We start from the raw sequence: 18379 nt of genomic DNA on the forward strand, positions 1-18379 counted from the left end.
GGCCTGAGTTGCATTATCCCATTTTAACTTGTTAATGGGAATACACAGGATGCTCCTGTTCAGCCAGGATGATCCACTCAAGATCCATTGTCTTTTGGGGCATTGGGACATGGGGAGAATGTACACCCAAGGCCAAAATTGAATCTGGGACCTTGGTGTTGTGCAGCAGCAGTGCTAGCCACTGTGCCACCATGAATGCTGCCAATGAATGTCACTGATTGGGTGAAGCATAGAGTTGGGAAAGAGGCAATCAACAGAGGAATAGGGAGTTTTTCAGGACTGTAGAGCTCACTGAAATTAAAGATAGGAAGGAATTCAAACACAAGTATGATGATTTTAAATTATGCTGTTAGGAGACCACGAGCTAATACAGATTACCACGGTGATAAAGGGTGAGCGCACGTCACTGGGATACTGGCAGTAGGGTTTTCAATGATTTGAAGTAGTAAAGGCATGGATGAATGTTTCAGCAGCAAGTGAACAAAGGTAGGATACAGAATTGCAGAATTGTTACAATGTGGAAGGAAGCCATTTGACCATCATGACTGCACAGGCTCTTCAAATGAGCATTATGTATTAATGCCATTCTCCTGCTTTTTCCCATTTCCCTGCACATTGTTTCTACTCAAATAATCACCTGATCCCCTTTTGAATGCCTCAATAGAACCTGTCTGCAGCACACTTCCAGGCTGGGCATTCCAGTTCCGAATGTGGTAATGTTATGGAGTGGAGGTAGCTATCTTTGTGTCAGAAAGGTTATGCATTCAGAAGATTGGGTCAGATTCAAGTCAAATGTTGAGGTTGCAAACAATGTGGTCCAGCCTGAGACAATGGCTAGGGAGGGGCTGAAATCGGTGGTGAGAGTACTGGGGTGAAAACTATCGATTTTGACTTCCTGATCTTTAACTGAAGTAAATTGTGGATTATCTACGAATGGACAGCACTGATTGGTCAAGCGGTAAAGGTTTAGTTACGAGAGTATCTGGCATATCAAGGGTTAATGTTGGACTCTGAAACAGTATCACCCACAGTGTGATGTAAAGAGACACATGACCGGAGACTAGGATCAGTTGTGGACTGAACAGAGATCTGTGTAGAGCTCACTATACTCTCTGTATGTGTGCATAGTTATGTGTTATCAATGAACACTTAATGTTCAAGCATACGGGTCAGCACAGTAGCATGGTGGTTAGCACAATTGCTTCACAGCTCCAGGGTCCCAGTTTCGATTCTGGCTTGGTTCACTGTCTGTGTGGAGTCTGCACGTTCTCCCCGTGTGTGCGTGGGTTTCCTCCGGGTACTCCGGTTTCCTCCGACAGTCCAAAGATGTGCAGGTTCAGTGGATTGGCCATGCTAAATTGCCCTTGGTGTTTAGGGTTGCCCTTAGTGTTGGGTGGGGTTGCTGGGTTGTGGGGATGGGGTGGAGGTGTGGGCTTGGGTAGGGTGCTCTTTCAAAACGAGCCGGTGCAGACTCGATGGGCCGAATGGCCTCCTTCTGCACTGTAAATTCTATGATTCTATACAAGTAGCAGAACCTTTTGATGAGACCTACTGAAAATACAACATGGCAGCAGCTAATGGGAAAATGCAGAACTTCAGAGAAGCTAGAGCAGAAATTCAAAGCTGGAAAATTAAAGGAGCAGTATTCTGACCAGACTGAAAGCACCATACGTGAAGACACAGTGGAACACCTAGAAAGAAGCTCCATTGCAGAATTGGAAGCAGAAAGACAGAAGAAAAATTCCACTCTGCAGCTAAGGACTCCACAAGATCATGTATGTGGTGGTTCATTATGAATGCCCACAGAGTGTAGAGTCAACGGACCTAGTAGGGGTGAGCAAAAAAATCAGTTCTAAACTAGGACTAGTTAAAAAGCTTCAGCGCTCAAAGGAAAGTCAGAGTAGCCTGTTTGCAAATTCTCTGTGACCAGCCAAGTTCAGATTCGGCACCACACCATGTGATGGCTAAACCCGTCATAAGAAAAAAAGGTGGAATGTTTAAACACCTTAGCCAAAACTGGGAATCGATTGCAAAATGCTCAAAAATCGCAGGGAAAGCCCATGGTGGTTGATTGAGTAAATCATTGCACAAAACTTCTGACAAAGACCTCCATCACCATGGGAGCTTGCTATAATCAACCAAGCAAAGGAAAGCTCTTTGAAAAAGGCAGTTACTGCAGCACAGCATTTAAAGCTGTCCGTGTTTCCCGGGTGAGGTCAGGGATCCTGGATTCCCTTTTTGCAGACATCTCAGTAAACGGTCACATTACCAACTTCAAATAGGACAGTATTATGGTCCTCTTAGATAAGGAACCGTGGCTGAGAGACGTTTGGCTACAGATAACAGATACACCATTCTATGGCCCTGGCATGATCCTAGGTGATAAACAGATATTCAAAATTATGTATGTCATCCCAAACCAATCTTTTTTCTTCCTGAACATAGATGCATAAATTGTCTTTAACTTGCTCCTTAACTTGTCGTGTCCTGCTCCTGCTCCGCCATTTGGTTCACCGATCTATCCCCCTCCTGGTTCACCTGGGTCTCTGCCTCGCCTCGTGGGGCCGCCTGACCATTTGCCCGCTGTTCCTGCCTCTTTCCTTCGCTGCTACTTCTGATTTCTCGCCGTCCCCTTGGCCTACTGCTGGCAGGCATCTTCTTCTCCTGTGTCCTTTGTATTCGGGTGGGTTTTGGTAGGCTTTTTAGGCCGAAAACTCCGGTAAATTAACTATGTTGGGTCCGATTGGGAGGCGAGCCACCTGATGTGCGTCCGCTCAGCACATCGCTGCCACCGGAAGTCCCCCTCTTCCGAACATGACCAGAATAAGATCTGGGAACATGGCCAAGCTTCCAGACTGTCTGAATTCATAAAGTCAGTGATTTAGGGGGAGTGGCAGGCTGGAGAAGGGGTGGCATGATTAGAATGTCAATGTGTTAGACTTGGGGGAGTTGTAGTATAAATGTATCTGGCGTAGTAAGGTCTCATGTGGGGCTTTGAAAAAGTACTGCATGCAGTGTGATGTAAAGAGACATATCATCTGACTAGATCAGTTGTGGACTGGACATATACCTCTGTAGAAGCAAGCATCAAGTTAGCTCATAGCTTGGGATCTACCCTGCATATGTGCATATAGTTATGTGTTATCAATGGACACTTAATGTTCAAGCATGCAAGATTCAGAACCTCTTTGTGACACTGACTGAATATACAACATGCATCATTTCAGAGCTGAAACATAGAAAGCATACTTCCACCATATCAATTAGGAACATTTAAACATCGGAATTAGGAGCAGGAGTATCCCTTCAATTCAGCCCTTCGAGCCTGCTCCGCCATTCAATCAGATCATGGCTGATCTCTTCCTCGTCTCTAATTCACCTCCCCATCTGTTCCCGCATCCCTTTAACCTGATTTTTAAAATCAGAAATATATCCATTTCCTTCTTGAAATCACTTAATGATTCAAATTCCACCGCACTATGCGGCAGTGAGTTCCACAAGTTATCGCCCTCTGAGGGAAGTAGTTCCTCCTCATCTCAGTTCTAAATCTGCCGCCTTTCAACCTATATCTGTGCCTTGTCTTCTGACTTCCAACAAAAGACCATTGTGGAGTTCTTATAGTCTGAAGAGTCCGATATATATGTAAGTTTCTTCTAAGTGTCTGAAGAATAATGGTCTTTTCCACATCTGTTTTATTACAATGCATATAATATGTGGAGTGCCTATTGCACATATTGTATGAGCATCTTTGCTTTAATTTCCGGTCACCATTTAACAGCAACTTGATTCTGTAGCTGCGTAGATTGTGGGCATTGCCACACTGTGCTCCTGGTCTTATCTCCTTATGCTGTAGTCGTGGAATAGAATGGGACCACAAGCATACTAACTTTGCTTCCTAAACATCTGTGAACAAATGCACACAAGTTCAGCTAGCATATTTGAAGCAATTAGGAGGAAACATTCACTTTTGTGTCATTTCATATTAACTATACATCTCGATGTGAACCAGGATTTTGATGTTCAGACCTTTCACAACCATTGCATCTCATACTGCTGATCGGCAATGAGGGAAAACATTTTTTGTGTGTGTTAGTACGGCAAAACTGTGAAATTATTAACAAAGAATGATTTTTCTATGCCCAGTGCAAACAAGAAATCTCCCTATAAAGAAACTGCATTTATGTAATTTAATACAATTCTGCCTGGTAGCCAAAGTGGGCCTGAGGCAAAGTTCCTGACGAGGACCAGGTCATTCAATTGAAATAGCCTGTCTCCTTTGTATGGAAAGTGCTGTTTTCTCCGGTAGCATTGTGGATAGCATAATTGCTTCACAGCTCCAGGGTCCTAGGTTTGATTCCGGCTTGGGTCACGGTCTGTGTGGAGTCTGCACGTCCTCCCCATGTGTGCGTGGGTTTCCTCTGGGTGCTCCGGTTTCCTCCCACAGTCCAAAGATGTGCAGGTTAGGTGGATTGGCCATGATAAATTGTCATTAGTGTCCAAAATTGCCCTTAGTGTTGGGTAGGGTTACTGGGTTATGGGGATAGGGTGGAGGTGTTGACCTTGGCAGGGTGCTCTTTCCAAGAGCCGGTGCAGACTCAATGGGCTGAATGGCCTCCTTCTGCACTGTAAATTATATGATATGATAAAATCTGCTGTGCCTCCACCCGCCCGCTCAAATTCTGGAGAACTAAGTCCAATCGGGTCCGTAGGCAACAGCCTAAGAGTAATTTCATCGGTTTGATATCCATGGTGGCATGGGGGGAGGGGGGGCATAGGAGGCATAGTGGTCTGCTGGACTGTTTCTACATGGCTGTTTTGATTGTCTGCACAGATCTCTCCACCAACTCGTTTTAGGACATTATGATAGGGGTCTGTTCTAGTATGGTGAATGCCATTTGTTCAGACAAAGCGCTCAAACTCTTCTCCAATTAATGCAGTGCCGTTCTCAGGCACTATTACTTCGGGCAGGCCATGGGCAGCAAAGGTCTGCTGCAAGGCCTCTATTGTGGTCGTTGAGATTGTCGTCTCCATCTCTTGGACATCCAATCACTTTGAGTGGGCATCAACCAACACGAGGAACATTCTGCCCAAGGGCCTGCAATGTCCACATGTACCCTCGTCCATGGACGACAAGGCCATTTCTATGGGTGGAGATTGGCTGTGTGTGGCAACATCTGCTATTATTTCATTTGTTGTAAAGAAGTAGCAGAGCAGTCCAATATACTGGCTCCAGTCTTTGGCCCCCCAGTCAAATGGGTCAAGCTTCCAAATCATGAGTATTTTCACCCACTGTTTTATGATGCCATCGGTACTTTTCAATTTCTCTGCTTCTTTTTTCGAGGCTTCTCCCTTCCCCCTCGACTTCTGATCTGTGGGCTTGCAATCGATCCGGTTTACTCCTCACCAATGTGGTGGCTCGAGGCAATACTAGGGAGACTTCCAGTATATCTGAACAAGGGTTTATTGGTAACAAGTAAAGGTAACATGTACACAGACAGAGAGTCACTGAACAGGTCTTCATTCGCTGGCTCCAGGGTCCACTCCACCTGAGAACTCGCTCCCAGGGCCCCGTGCATTTTCCCCATTGGTTGGGTTTGCACGTGATAGGCCACGAGCGGTCACGTGGACTGCGAAGGCTTGCTCCTTAAAGGTACCGCGCTACCACATTTAAGCCTATTCCAGGCTATGCAGCCAACAAGGATGGGTACAGTTTTGGAAATTATAGTCATGTATTATAATTTGTTGGAGACTTGGAGCTCTTTAAAAGTAAGCAATCCAAATTGAGGAAAGTCGGTTTCAGCTCGAAACCTAAACCCCCTTCATGAATCCAAGGCCAGTCAACAGGGCGGAGACTACAGTGCTTGGCTGATATAGAAATAAATATTATTTAATATGATGCGTTTCCTTCAGCGTTTGTTGCTTGTGACTTTTGAAAAAGGGTCCATTTGTTGAATTCATTTTATTTCGGGGGTGGGTGAGGGCATTCAGTGTCATCCAAAATGTGCCACTCAGAGGAGTACAACGCCGCACGGTAGCACAGTGGTTAGCACTGTTGCGTCACAGCCCCAGGGTCCCAGGTTCAATTCCCGGCTTGGGTCACTATCTGTGCGGAGTCTACACGTTCTTCCCGTGTCTGCGTGGGTTTCCTCCGGGTGCTCTGGTTTCCTCCCACAAGTCACGAAAGACGTGCTTGTTAGGTGATTTGGACATTCTGAATTCTCCCTTTATGTACCCGAACAGGCGCCGGAAATGTGGCGACACGGGGCTTTTCACAGTGGCATCATTGCAGTGTTAATGTCAGCCTACTTGTGACACTAAGAAAAATTAGTATTGTAAAAGGGAAAAGGAGGGATGCAGTGAAAGAGGGCGGAACCAGGAGAGGCGCGGGGCTAGTAGAGGGGGTGTGGTTGTGCTCAGCTGCAGAGTCGGAAAGGGGCGGGGTGAGACCCAGAGAGGGGGCGGGACTGTGCTGGGTTGCAGAGTCGGAAAGGGGCGGGGCCCGGCGAGGACAGGGATCGGGGAGGGGGCGGGGCAGGGGGAGGGGGCGGGGCAGGGGGAGGGGGCGGGGCAGGGAGCAAGGGCGGAGCCAATAAGTGGCGGGGTGAACTCCTTTTCCTTCCTATTGGCTGAGATTCCTGTCAATCACCAGGCCGCGCCTCTTCTCGCGCCGGGGCTTCCCGTTTAGTTTCTTCCCGCCTCATTTCGAACTTTCTCCTGGCCGTGTCCACACTGGACAGGTTAGAACCCACCGGAACGGAGCGGATTGGACGACCGATCGGGGTTGTGGCGGGCCGGCCGACCGACCGGCCCCTCGGAGGGGGGGAATGGCTGAGGTGAGAGTTAAAAGGGACAAATCGGAAATTGTGATCCAAAAGATAAGGAGTTGGAGAGATAGGAAAAGTGAGAAAAGCAGGAAAAGGGGAAGAGAAAACAGAACAAATGAAGCAGAAGCGATAATGGTTGAATCAAAGGAGAGTCAGTAAAAGACTCAGAGTGAGGAGTGGGAAGTGGCTGGAGGAGGAAAGAACGACACTTGCAGGGGACCATGAGAGAACTTTCCAGATGTGTGTGTGAGTGGCTGCGGGATGTATTTACCATGACGGTGTCTGTGTAACCTGTACAGTTCAGATCGATTATAGTTTTACTGTAAATGCTGACCAGTTCAGTGAGACTTTGGATCCAGATTAGGCCTTCAAGCCGGATTTCTAGATCTACTTTCAATGTTGCCGCAAACCGATTGTTACACTTAGCATCACCAGTGCTCCCAAGTGTGAAATGTTAGAGGAATACTGAAGGCTGAGAGTATTTTTCGCGATGGAGCCAATTTGCCAGCCCTGTGTGAACGACTGAATTGAAGTCTCTTTCTGTGGCCCAGGATTAAATATAAACCAAGATGTTTATATATATGGGGGCAGCACGGTAGCATGGTGGTTAGCATAAATGCTTCACAGCTCCAGGGTCCCAGGTTCGGTTCCCGGCTGGGTCACTGTCTGTGCGGAGTCTGCACGTCCTCCCCGTGTGTGCGTGGGTTTCCTCCGGGTGCTCCGGTTTCCTCCCACAGTCCAAAGATGTGTGGGTTAGGTGGATTGGCCATGCTAAATTGCCCGTAGTGTCCTAAAAAGTAAGATTTGGGGGGGGGGGGGGGGTTGTTGGGTTACGCGTATAGGGTGGATACGTGGGTTTGAGTAGGGTGATCATTGCTCGGCACAACATCGAGGGCCGAAGGGCCTGTTCTGTGCTGTAATGTGGGCTTAAAAGATCATTTTGCCATAGGATCTTGTTCCATCAAAATGAGTACCGCAGGGTAGAGATGTTCAGTCTGCTGCCCTACAACTGAGAATGCTGCTTGTCTTCTAATGTTAGGCTGAATTAACACACTTTTTAGTGTAATTCATTCTACTTTAAATATATACCTATATAGAAGTTACAATATTGAAAGTAGGCCATTTGATCCAGTGAGCTGGTGCTCGTTTTTAGTTATGAGCAAATAGTCCTACTCATCTCTAATAGAAAGAACTAGCTGTTTACACCAGCTGTTTTTCTCCATTCATTGATGCTGTGCTGCTATATTTCCTTCTATGTGAGACAGCAAAGCTTTTTTTACTAAGTTATTTGTAAGGCACCTTCTCAAATGCTTCTTAAAACTCTATGCATGGCTGCTACCTATTCTGGTAATCAATCTATTTGCTACTCTGAAACTCAGTTTTATTTATCCAAACAGAAAGACTTTCATTTATGGATGTACTTTTCTCAATCACTAAAGTGTCACTTTTGCAAGGTACGAAATGCCACAGCCAAGTTGCACATGACAAACGCTCATAAAGGTGTGATGTGATATTGACCACCTAATCTTTTCTTAAATTTTGATTGAGAGATAAATATTGGATAGGGCAAAGGAGATCATTTTTTTAAAAATAGTGCCATGCGATCTTTTACCCAAGCACCAAATGGGACCTCAATTTAACATCTTATCCAAAAGACAGTACCTGTGACAGAGCAGTACAGCCTTGGTACAGCACTGGCGCATCAGCCTTCATTTTTGTGCTGGAGGGGAAACCTGCAATCATGTGATTCAAAGATAAGAGTGCTACCCACTGATCCACAGCTGACAATCACAAATCTATGCTGGTTGTTCTTCACGAACCCCTACAATTGTAGATGCTTACCAATTTATATTTTCATTAAATGTGCTCTAAGAATTTGTGCACAATTATGTTTGCTAACTTTGCTAAAGCTGGCTGCCAGTAAACAACGGTGCAGGGCATGGGGTTGGTTTTCCAAGTGTCTGGGATTTAGTGAGATTAGGTTTACATCACACGTTCTTTGGCCGCCAAAACTCTGCTGCAGGAGATAACTGCGCAAACACTCCACTGACATTACTTTTGAAAGGACTGTACAAGATGTTGTGTACTTTGCCTGGTCTTTGAGTGGCCCAGCAGAGCTGCTTTCTTAAATCTTGCACTCTTGCCACTGGACTTCTTTCTGAATTGGCAGTGAAGTCGGTGCATTCCATGTTTTGGCCTTGCTCAGTAGAACACTATTAGAGACCTAGGACTTCAGCCTGTTCTTGCAATTAACAAAGCCAATGCAATTTTCATTAACATGAGCAAAAAGAGAATACAAATCAAAAGAAACATAGTGACTTTGAAAGAACTGGGCTACTTATAGGTTCACAAATCTATAACTCATTTCCTACTTGCTGCAGTTTTTGGGTAAGTTTACACCACTCTGTTCTCTTCACTCATTGCTCTCCTGCTGTGCTTTGTCTTACTGACTGATTGCAACCTTATCGTTTGCTTATAGATCATTGCCAAAACTTCCAAGGAACTTCTCATTATGATATAGCACACTGCTCCACCCTCCTCTCCCTTTGAGGACTTATTACCTCCTCTGAACTTCAGCGTTGCCTCTTTCTCAAGGCCTTCACTACCTTCTCTGAGGTCGACCGTTGCTTGTGGACCCCCTTTTTAAAGTTACCCACTATCTGGGGTTTTCTGACTTTTATATCCCTTGTTCCTTCCAGTGGTTGTTGCATTAATGCTGTACAATTTTAAATGCATTACCACTTTAACACTGTCAAAACCTTTTTTTGCTCACAGCTGCTGTTCCTTTCTTTCTTTCACTTTCTCTCTCCCTCTCTCAGTCTGTACTTTCCTGTGCTTCTGTCTGTGCTTTCCCATGCTTCTGGTGCTTTAGCGGGAACTTGCAGCCCTACTCATGAAAACCCTTAGAAATTTTTACTGTTTTATTTATGTGGAAAACTTTCTCAATGTTTTCCATAGCTCACTTCTAAGCCTTTCAGTAATCTAAAATAAAAGTAAACTTTTCTCCCGATGTGCCTTTTTTTTTTGTCAGTTTCACCAGTTTCAGTGCTCAAATAACACATGGCTGTATTTAAAACTTTTTGTTCCCTGAACAGATGGAAGTCTTCACTGACATAAAGACGTAGACCCTCACTGCCAGCAGTCCACCAGTGCAGGGATCACTTCCTGGACCCTCTGCAGCTGCACTCAGATTGGGAGCCTAGAGCCTCAGCCTCTTGGGGCATTTAAAAAAATATATACTTTTTTTATTGACACAAGTAGGCTCGCAGTAACCCTGCAATGGAGTTACTGTGTAAATTCCCTAGTCGCCACATTCCAGCGTCTGATCAGGTACACAGAGGGAGAATTCAGAATGTCCAAATTACCTAACAGCACGTCTTTCGGGACTTGTGGGAGGAAACCGGAGCACCCGGAGGAAACCCACGCACACACGGGGAGAACGTGCAGACTCCGCACAGTGACCCAAGCCGGGAATTGAACCTGGGACCCTGGTGCTATGAAGCAATAGTGCTAACCACTATGCTACCATGCTTTTCTGTAGTTTCTTAGGACATTTTTCCATTTTACTGTTGACACTGCTTCCTGTGCTCTCCTTTTTTTAAACTTCATTTCCCTTTTTCTTAACTCAGGATCACAGCTCTTGCTTCTGAGGATTGTTTATTACATTTTCCTAAACCTGACTGTACTAGTTAAGTTTGCTCTGATGCCAATCTGGGGGAATCATGGAGTGAGCTGGGTGCATGATTGTTTCATTGGATCATTTCAGATTTATGAAGTGGTGACAAATTGACACATTTCTGCTTCATGTTATAAAATAACCATCAGCTATGTATCTCTTTTTATAAATTTCAGCTAGGTTAGAGCATGGAAGGAAATGTTAAAATTGTAGCCATTTCCTTTGCCCTTTCGGTATTGTGAGGATGTAGATATTGTCGTTTTCATTGGCCATCTCTCAGCTGATGTAAACTATATTTGTTTACTTGGCTGCTGAGAGGATTTTAAAGGCTTGCCTCTGTTTTTATGTGATGTAAGGAGCTGCTTGGACCAAGTAAATATGCTGGAATAATTTTGACTTGTATTTAGTTAACTGCTTTCAATTGTGAATCTGTTGCCAATTGCCACCAGAGTCACCAATAATGTTGCCAATTAATAATAATGCTCTTTAGAGTCGCATACCATCACAAGGCTTTACGCACGGATATAGATCAAAGGACCACACAACCAATCAGTCAGTTCAAGTTCAAAGATGGTTTATTTGCACACAAGGATTACTTCGACATGCAACACAAAACACTACAAGTTAAGCTACACCTAACAACTACAATAACCTATAGTTAACTTCAGAGCAACCGGCTCTATGCAGATGGACAAGTCCTTTGTCTGGATCTTGCGTGACTGGGTGGAAGAAGTGGCTTTGTTTCTGCTGGGCTCATCCATCTGGTAGCGATCGTTGGTCTTGAACTTGTCTGTCTGGTCGTTATGCTGCACTTGGGTTGGCATAGGCCGGATCCAAGAGAGACTGAGCACATGGCTGTGTCTCTTCTTATCCCTCTGGGATTTCACGCTCTTTGGGGCTGTCCTTAACTTGGACCCAATAATTCTACAGGCTTCGATCACTGCCTTCGATTTTGGCCAATAAAGGGACGGATGCCTTGATGGCTGGGCATGTCCTTAGCGGTCATTGACCGTGGCTGTTTGGGCTCCCTGAGTAAAGGGAGTGGCGCCGATTAGTCTGTGCCTGTATCTGTATCGGTTACCTGAGTACAGTTTTTTTTGTTCTGGGGAAATGGGCCATTAGAATGCAAACGAGCGGGGGTTTCGATCGTGTCTAGCTATCTGGGTTGCAAATACACACACAAGCTCTGAGTCTGTCTGAATCCTGGGTTGGCCATAATTCCCATGGTCCTTTGCAGGTTCCAATCTGAGATGGCTACAAATCTATATCACTGCAGTTTGTGAAGGACCAGGTCACTAATAAAGACACTCTGTGTTGGCACTCTCTATTCAAAAGGTTAGCCCTCTATCGCTGTTCTTTGAAATTTGTAGTTGTCAGTGTGCTGTTTATCAGAGGCCAGTCATGCAGGTGGGGTTCTTACACTTCCTGGAGTGCACTCTAATGTTTGAAGGTAGACTTGTACCTCCGTGGCATGTCATTCAAGTCACGTCATCAGGTTACTTTTTGAAATATGGGCCTGTTTTCGCCAACCTGCCATTCATGCTGAATTTGAATAAAGTGCAGGAAGAAATGCTTTATTGTGGAGTAGGTGGATCAGAATAAATGATATTGTCAAGTATTTTTATTCAGATTTTTAGCATTTTAACATTTTACAAAACAAGACAAAAACGGGTTTGATCCTGGCTCCAGGCCACTGTCCGTGTGGAGTTTGCACATTTTCCCCGTGTCTGTGTGGGTCTCACCCCCCAAAAAATGTGCAGGCTAGGTGAATTGGTCATGCTAAAATTGACCCTTAATTGGAAAAATAAGAATTGAATCGTGTTTGGATGTGTTGTCATATAAAATTTGATTCTGTTATTTGTGGTCTGGAGGAAATTGATCTAAGCCTGAAAGTTGCAAAGGATTTTCAAAAACATTGAGTTTCAAAACAGCTAAGATTTTGCTGGAAGTTAATTTGGAAATTTTGTTTTAAAACTTCATACTTTTGCTGACCAATCGAGGGTGCTCTGCAGCCAGTTATAGAGTCGGGTTAATGCAGTTGTTCTCAACCCGGTGTACTGCGAGAGCTTACAAGTGTGCTGTGCCCCGGCTGAGGAAATTCAACTGTAGCAATGCCTCAGTGCATTACGTCCAAGTTTCCTCGGGAGGCATGGGGAATTTAAAAAAAAATTAAACAAAGGATCGGTTGAAATTTAAACTGTGGACAACTCCATGCCTTAGATTCAATAAGGAGTATTGTTCTCCTGAAAACCAGCGGGTGCTCTGGTTTCCTCCCACAGTCCAAAGATGTGACAGTTAGGTGGGGTTACAGGGGCAGGGTAGGGAAGTGGGCCTAGGTAGGGGGCTGTTTTGGAGGGTCGGTGCAGATTCGATGGGCTGAATGGCTTGCTTCTGCACTGAATGGATTCAATGGATAACGACCAAAGACAGCAATGTGGTAAATTTTCAGTAATAAGAAGCTCCCATCCTTGGCGGCCGAAATTGTTCCCGGGGGATGGGCGAAGTGCTGCGTCGGAAATTGATCTTTCCATCCGAGGGAATCTGTTAAAGAAACTTGCAGTTTCCTGGAGTAGATCCAACAAATTGAATTAGTTGGCTCAGACCAACACGTCATGGTTCACCAGCAGTGTTTCTCCAAAAAGTCCCACTTGGATCACATGCCGGTCCACCCATATATTTACATATTTACATATATTTACCCATATGATTACCCGGGGGCCTCTCATCACCACGGTGACCCCTCCGAAGTACCGTTCTGTCTGGTCCCCGTTTGTGGGGACGAGTGATGAACAGCGCCCAGCTGGAGTCTCTGTGGCGAGGCTGGAAGATACCGCATGGCCGTTCAATCTGGCGTCAGCACAGCTCAGTGGGTTTCTAAACTCACTTAGCCGTGCAAGACTGGATCCTGCCATTGTAGGCAGGACCCAGATCGCAACGTCTCGTGAGATCTGGTTAGATCTTGCAAGGTATAATGTCCATCGGGTCTCCTGGGATCAACTGGCTGCGTCCAATTCCAGCAGGACATGGCTGGTAGATCGCGCCCTCCATCTTTGTCCATTCTATCAAAACCTTTGCTAATTTAATGATCTCTATTAGTTCACACTTTATTATTAATCATTTTTTTTTTTCAAGGGAAAGGAGACCCAGCCTGTTAATCCTTTCCTGGTATGTATATCCATACATTTCTGGCATCATTCTTGGAAATCTTCTCTATGCCCTCTCCAGTGCCCCTAAATTCTTTTCATAGTATGGAGTGTGGTGCAACAAGCTTCGATACATGTTGAGCATAACTTTCCTAATTTCAGTTCTATGCTCATGAAATAAAACCCGGTGTTTGATTTGCTTATCTTTTGACCTTGTTCATCAGTGACATAACTTTTAGTGATTGATGTATTTGTACCCCGAGATTCATGTGTTCCTCTGTACCTGCCAACACATGCAGCTTTCAAGTAAAAATGACCTCCCTCTTGTTATTACCAAATGTAATATCTCACATTTCCTGTGCTGAACTTCATTTGCCAATTAATTGCCCATTTGCAGCAATGAGCTTTCAAATTTTGAATTTGTTTGAGTTATTTTTAATGGTTAACAGCTTGTATCCAATGCTTTATTTAAGTGTTCATGTTGGGATTGTTAATTGGAGTGAGAAATTATTTCTAGTTAGAATTAGAATATTTTAGGAGTTTTAGGCAGTGCAATTTAAATTACATTGTATATCTTGTGTTGCCCTATTATGTATTTTCTTGAATTTTGTTTAATTCCCTTTTCTTCCCATGTACTGAATGATCTGTTGAGCTGCTTGTAGAAAAATACTTTTCACTGTACCTCGGTACACGTGACAATAAACAAATCCAATCCAAATATGATCCCAGACCAGACCCCAACAGTTGCTAGGATACTGAACAGAAACTCCAATATTTTAAATTTTGCACTACTGTGATGAAAGGATACCGCTCTCCAGGACTGAGTTCACACAAAATATCGCCATGGTAATATTAAAACAAACTTTATTACTAACACAGTATTAAAATATCTTTAACATCATACAAGAAATTAGCTTACTATCTATCACCCATTAAACAATGCTAACCAAAACAGTGACACAATAACCCTTAACTGCTATCTTTACTTCTACTCAACAAAACTATCTCGGATCCCAATCCACACAGTTAGCACTCGGGAATACTTGCTGTATAGAGATGATAAAGCTTTGATAAAGTGGATACTCCACTTTGAGAAAGAGAGAGATCTTTTGAGGCTGGTTGAAAGAAAGAGAGCTGACACCCTGTCAGAATAATGCAGAACCACTGGCTGTATTTCTTCAGAAACATTCTCTGCTCACCTACCAGCCAAAAACTAACCCTGAAAACCTCAACAGCTGACTGCTTCAACCCCTGGCTCCTCCCACTAACTCTAGCATCTCACTATGCTGAACACAATGGACTGGATTCTCCACCCCGCCACATTTCTGTTTCACCCCGCCGGCGGGATGCTCCGTGACACCGTCTGGGCAATAGATTCCCATTGTGGGGCAGCTCCATGCTGTCGGGAACCCCCCCCCCCCCCCCCCGGCTGCCGGCAAAATGGAACAACCCGTCGGCAGAGAATCCAGGCCAATATCTCTCGTTATCTACTCTGCAGGAAACACTCTTAATATTAATAAAAGTCCATTAGTCCAAACTTTTACGATACTTCAATTGCACCTCTGGCCCTGATAAGCCTAGCTGTCTTGCACACCAGGATTGTTAAGAACGGTACTGCAGCAGTCATACTAGCGCTGCACCAATTCCTATCATACAATATAGCTGAAATTCCTACATTCATCACAATATTAAGGTAAAGAAATTATTGAATTGAGTATCTTTTTGTTGATTTGCAGGCATGAAGGTGGATGATTCTCATAAATAGGATCATATTTAATTTAATAGCCGCTTAAAATAATCTTTCATTAGTGTCACAAGTAGGTTTACATCAGCACGGCAATGAAGTAATTGTGAAAATCCCCTAGTCGCCACACTACGACGCCTGATTGGGTACACAGAGGGAGAATTTGGAATGTTTTAATTTACCTGACAACGTCTTTCAGGATGTGGGAGGAAACCGGAGCGTCCAGAAGAAATCCACGCAGACACAGGGAGAGTGTGCAGACTCGTCCCAGACAGTGACCCAAGCTGGGAATGGAACCTGGGACCCTACCTCTTTGAAACAACAATGCTAACCACTGTGTTATCTTGCCACCCACAAGTAATACTGTTTACTGAGTTACAAAATATAAAGGGCTGGATTCTCCATTGGCTGACAGTGAAATCATGAAATGCAAATTGGGCAGAGAATAGGTTCCGACGCCAAAATCGCAGCGGGTGCCGATTTGACGCCAAATTGCAATTCTCTGTCACCTCAACAGCGGGGCCAATGCAGTCCGGAGCGCATATACAGCAGACACCTTTTGCATGTCATTAACTGGCCCAATCCGGTATTCTCTGGGGCCTCCGCGACCCTGTGCCTCTGATGGACCAATGGCGTGATTCATTTGTGCTTTTAAAAGTCATGAAATTGGCGTTGTGGCTGCTGAGGAAGAGAGAGGGGGTACGTGAAATGTCCAACATTGCCATAGGTTGCTGACAGTTGTGTCGCTAGCTGGAGGGTTTCTGCCAGGGCCGGGGGAGTAGTGAGGGGTGGCCAGGAAGTGAGCAGTGGGGTCGGGGTGTGTGGGCATAGATCACCATTGTCGCAACTGGCACGGCAGCCATGCAGCTGCGCATGCTACTGACTGCCCACTTTGAACTTAGGACTGCAGGTCGTACAGGTGTCCCTGCAGGGCACCCCCTCCCTCCCCTGGGTGCCCCTTGACCCAGCTGACCCATCAGCGGGATGGGTGTGCTCCAGCGCAACCAGGGCCATCTTGTTAGTGGGATAGTGTGTTTGGGGATTGTAACACGTATCTGCGGCTACTGCTTGTCGGCCTCCTGAGTGTCAATCACGGACCTGGTGAATCCCGCACCATTTTTCATTGGAATTGATTGTGTTCCACGTGGCCCCGGTGCTAGCCCCTCCACAGTTGCATCGATCCAGGTTCGGCTCCAGTTTTGCTGTCGTGATAGTCCACGAATTCTTCCCCGGAGTAGTCTCAGAAACAGAAAATCTCACCCAAGGAGTTTTGTTTTTCACTTAACACCAGTAATAGTTAAACATTGGAATAGCATAAATGATTAAAATAAGCTTGAATAATAGAGACGTAAACAGAACCAATCTTGGTGGGGTTATAACCCAATGTTTCTGTAAATATTTGCATCTAATATTTAGCATTTTTTTTGTCCAACATAAATCTTTTGCCACCTTACTCCACCTAAGCTTATCAGTGTATCCTGTGTATCCTTCTGTTCCCCCTCATAGGAAACCCTTTATACCTCTGTTTTGAAAATAAAAATGCTATTTTTAAAACAAATCAGTTGGATTACTGATTTGGAAATATCAGGATCATGAATGCCCTAAGTTGTGATACTCTAAGTCTGTCATGGGTGTTTTATTATTGCATCTTGACCATGGGAGTGTAGCAGGGGTATCAGGAGATAAGTGCTTTCTGGTGTAAGATATCTTTTTATCAAATGCTGAACATTGTCCATTGTAAGGTGAATCAGTTTTATTGTGTTAATGTTGTTGAACATTCAGGACCATGTATTCACCTCCGACGCAGATTATTATCGGTGGTAGAGTTGGTGGACTGGGAGTTGAGGATGGGAAAGCCATGATTTTACGTACTACTCCCACCCCCTCGACTATGCATGGACGCACCCCTTATTACCAATAGTGCTTCTTACAAGCAGTGTGCAACATGGAGGAGTACCACCTCATCAGCTGATGGGCGGCAGTAGGTAGTAATCAGTAGGAGGCTTCCTTGCCCATGTTTCACCTGATGACATAAAATTTTATGGGGTGGGGGGGTCTGGGGTTAATGTTGAGGACACCCCAAGGTAACTCTCTTCCGACTGTATACAACTGTGCGACCACTTCTGGTGGTTCTATACTCTGAGTGGGACTGGTGGTACCCAGCAATGGTGATGTACAGGACATTGGCTATAAGATATGATTCTGTAAATATGACTGATACGACTACAGCAGATAATAAATGGAATGGAATGTTGGCATTTATAGCTAAAGGAATAGAGTATAAAGGTAAGGAAGGCATTAGTGCAGGGGTGGGCAAACTTTTCCGTGCAAGGGCCACATTCAGAAATTCACAATTCACAAAGGGCCGCATAGTATATTAAGTAAAATAATTACTTCACCCGGTTATGATTCTGGGCGCCTCATATAGAACATAGAACAGTACAGCACAGAACAGGCCCTTCGGCCCTCGATGTTGTGCCGAGCAATGATCACCCTACTCAAGTCAACGTATCCACCCTATACCAGTAAGTAACCCAACAGCCCCCCCCCCCCATTAACCTTAAAAAAAAAATTTTTTTTTTTTTTTTTTAATGACTTGGTGGGCCGCAGAAATACCTTTGGCGGGCCGTAGTTTGCCCATCCCTGCATTAGTGAGACCACACCTGGAGTATTGTGCCCAGTTTTGATCCCCTTATTTGAGGGAAGATGTAGTGACATTGGAGGCAGTTCAGAGGAGGTTCACTAGGTTGATTTCAGAGATGAGAGGTTTATTGTATGAAGAGACATTGAACAGTTTAGACTGCAAAAAACTTCAGAAAGTCGTGAACACAGCCCAGTCCGTCATACAAACCTGTCTCCCATCCATTGACTCTATCTACACCTCCCGCTGCCTTGGGAAAGCGGGCAGCATAATCAAAGACCCCTCCCACCCGGCTTACTCACTCTTCCAACTTCTTCCATCAGGCAGGAGGTATAAAAGTATGAGAACACT

General features: G+C 44.8%; 1 protein-coding gene across 2 annotated transcripts in view; it reads left to right on the plus strand.

Annotated features, from left to right (window-relative positions):
- Positions 1-6694: 6694 nt before the first annotated feature.
- Positions 6695-18379, plus strand: part of rbbp8 (retinoblastoma binding protein 8) — a 204554-nt gene continuing 192869 nt past the window's right edge. Inside the window, exon 1 of one of the 2 annotated variants that reach the window (XM_038809731.1) lies at positions 6695-6833. The gene's annotated coding sequence lies outside the window, so the exon portion shown is untranslated. The remainder of the gene's footprint in view (positions 6834-18379) is intronic. The other variant, XM_038809738.1, reaches the window with a different exon arrangement.

This window comes from Scyliorhinus canicula, chromosome 10 (genome assembly GCF_902713615.1).
Source record: "Scyliorhinus canicula chromosome 10, sScyCan1.1, whole genome shotgun sequence".
In the NCBI taxonomy this organism is placed as follows: domain Eukaryota; kingdom Metazoa; phylum Chordata; class Chondrichthyes; order Carcharhiniformes; family Scyliorhinidae; genus Scyliorhinus; species Scyliorhinus canicula.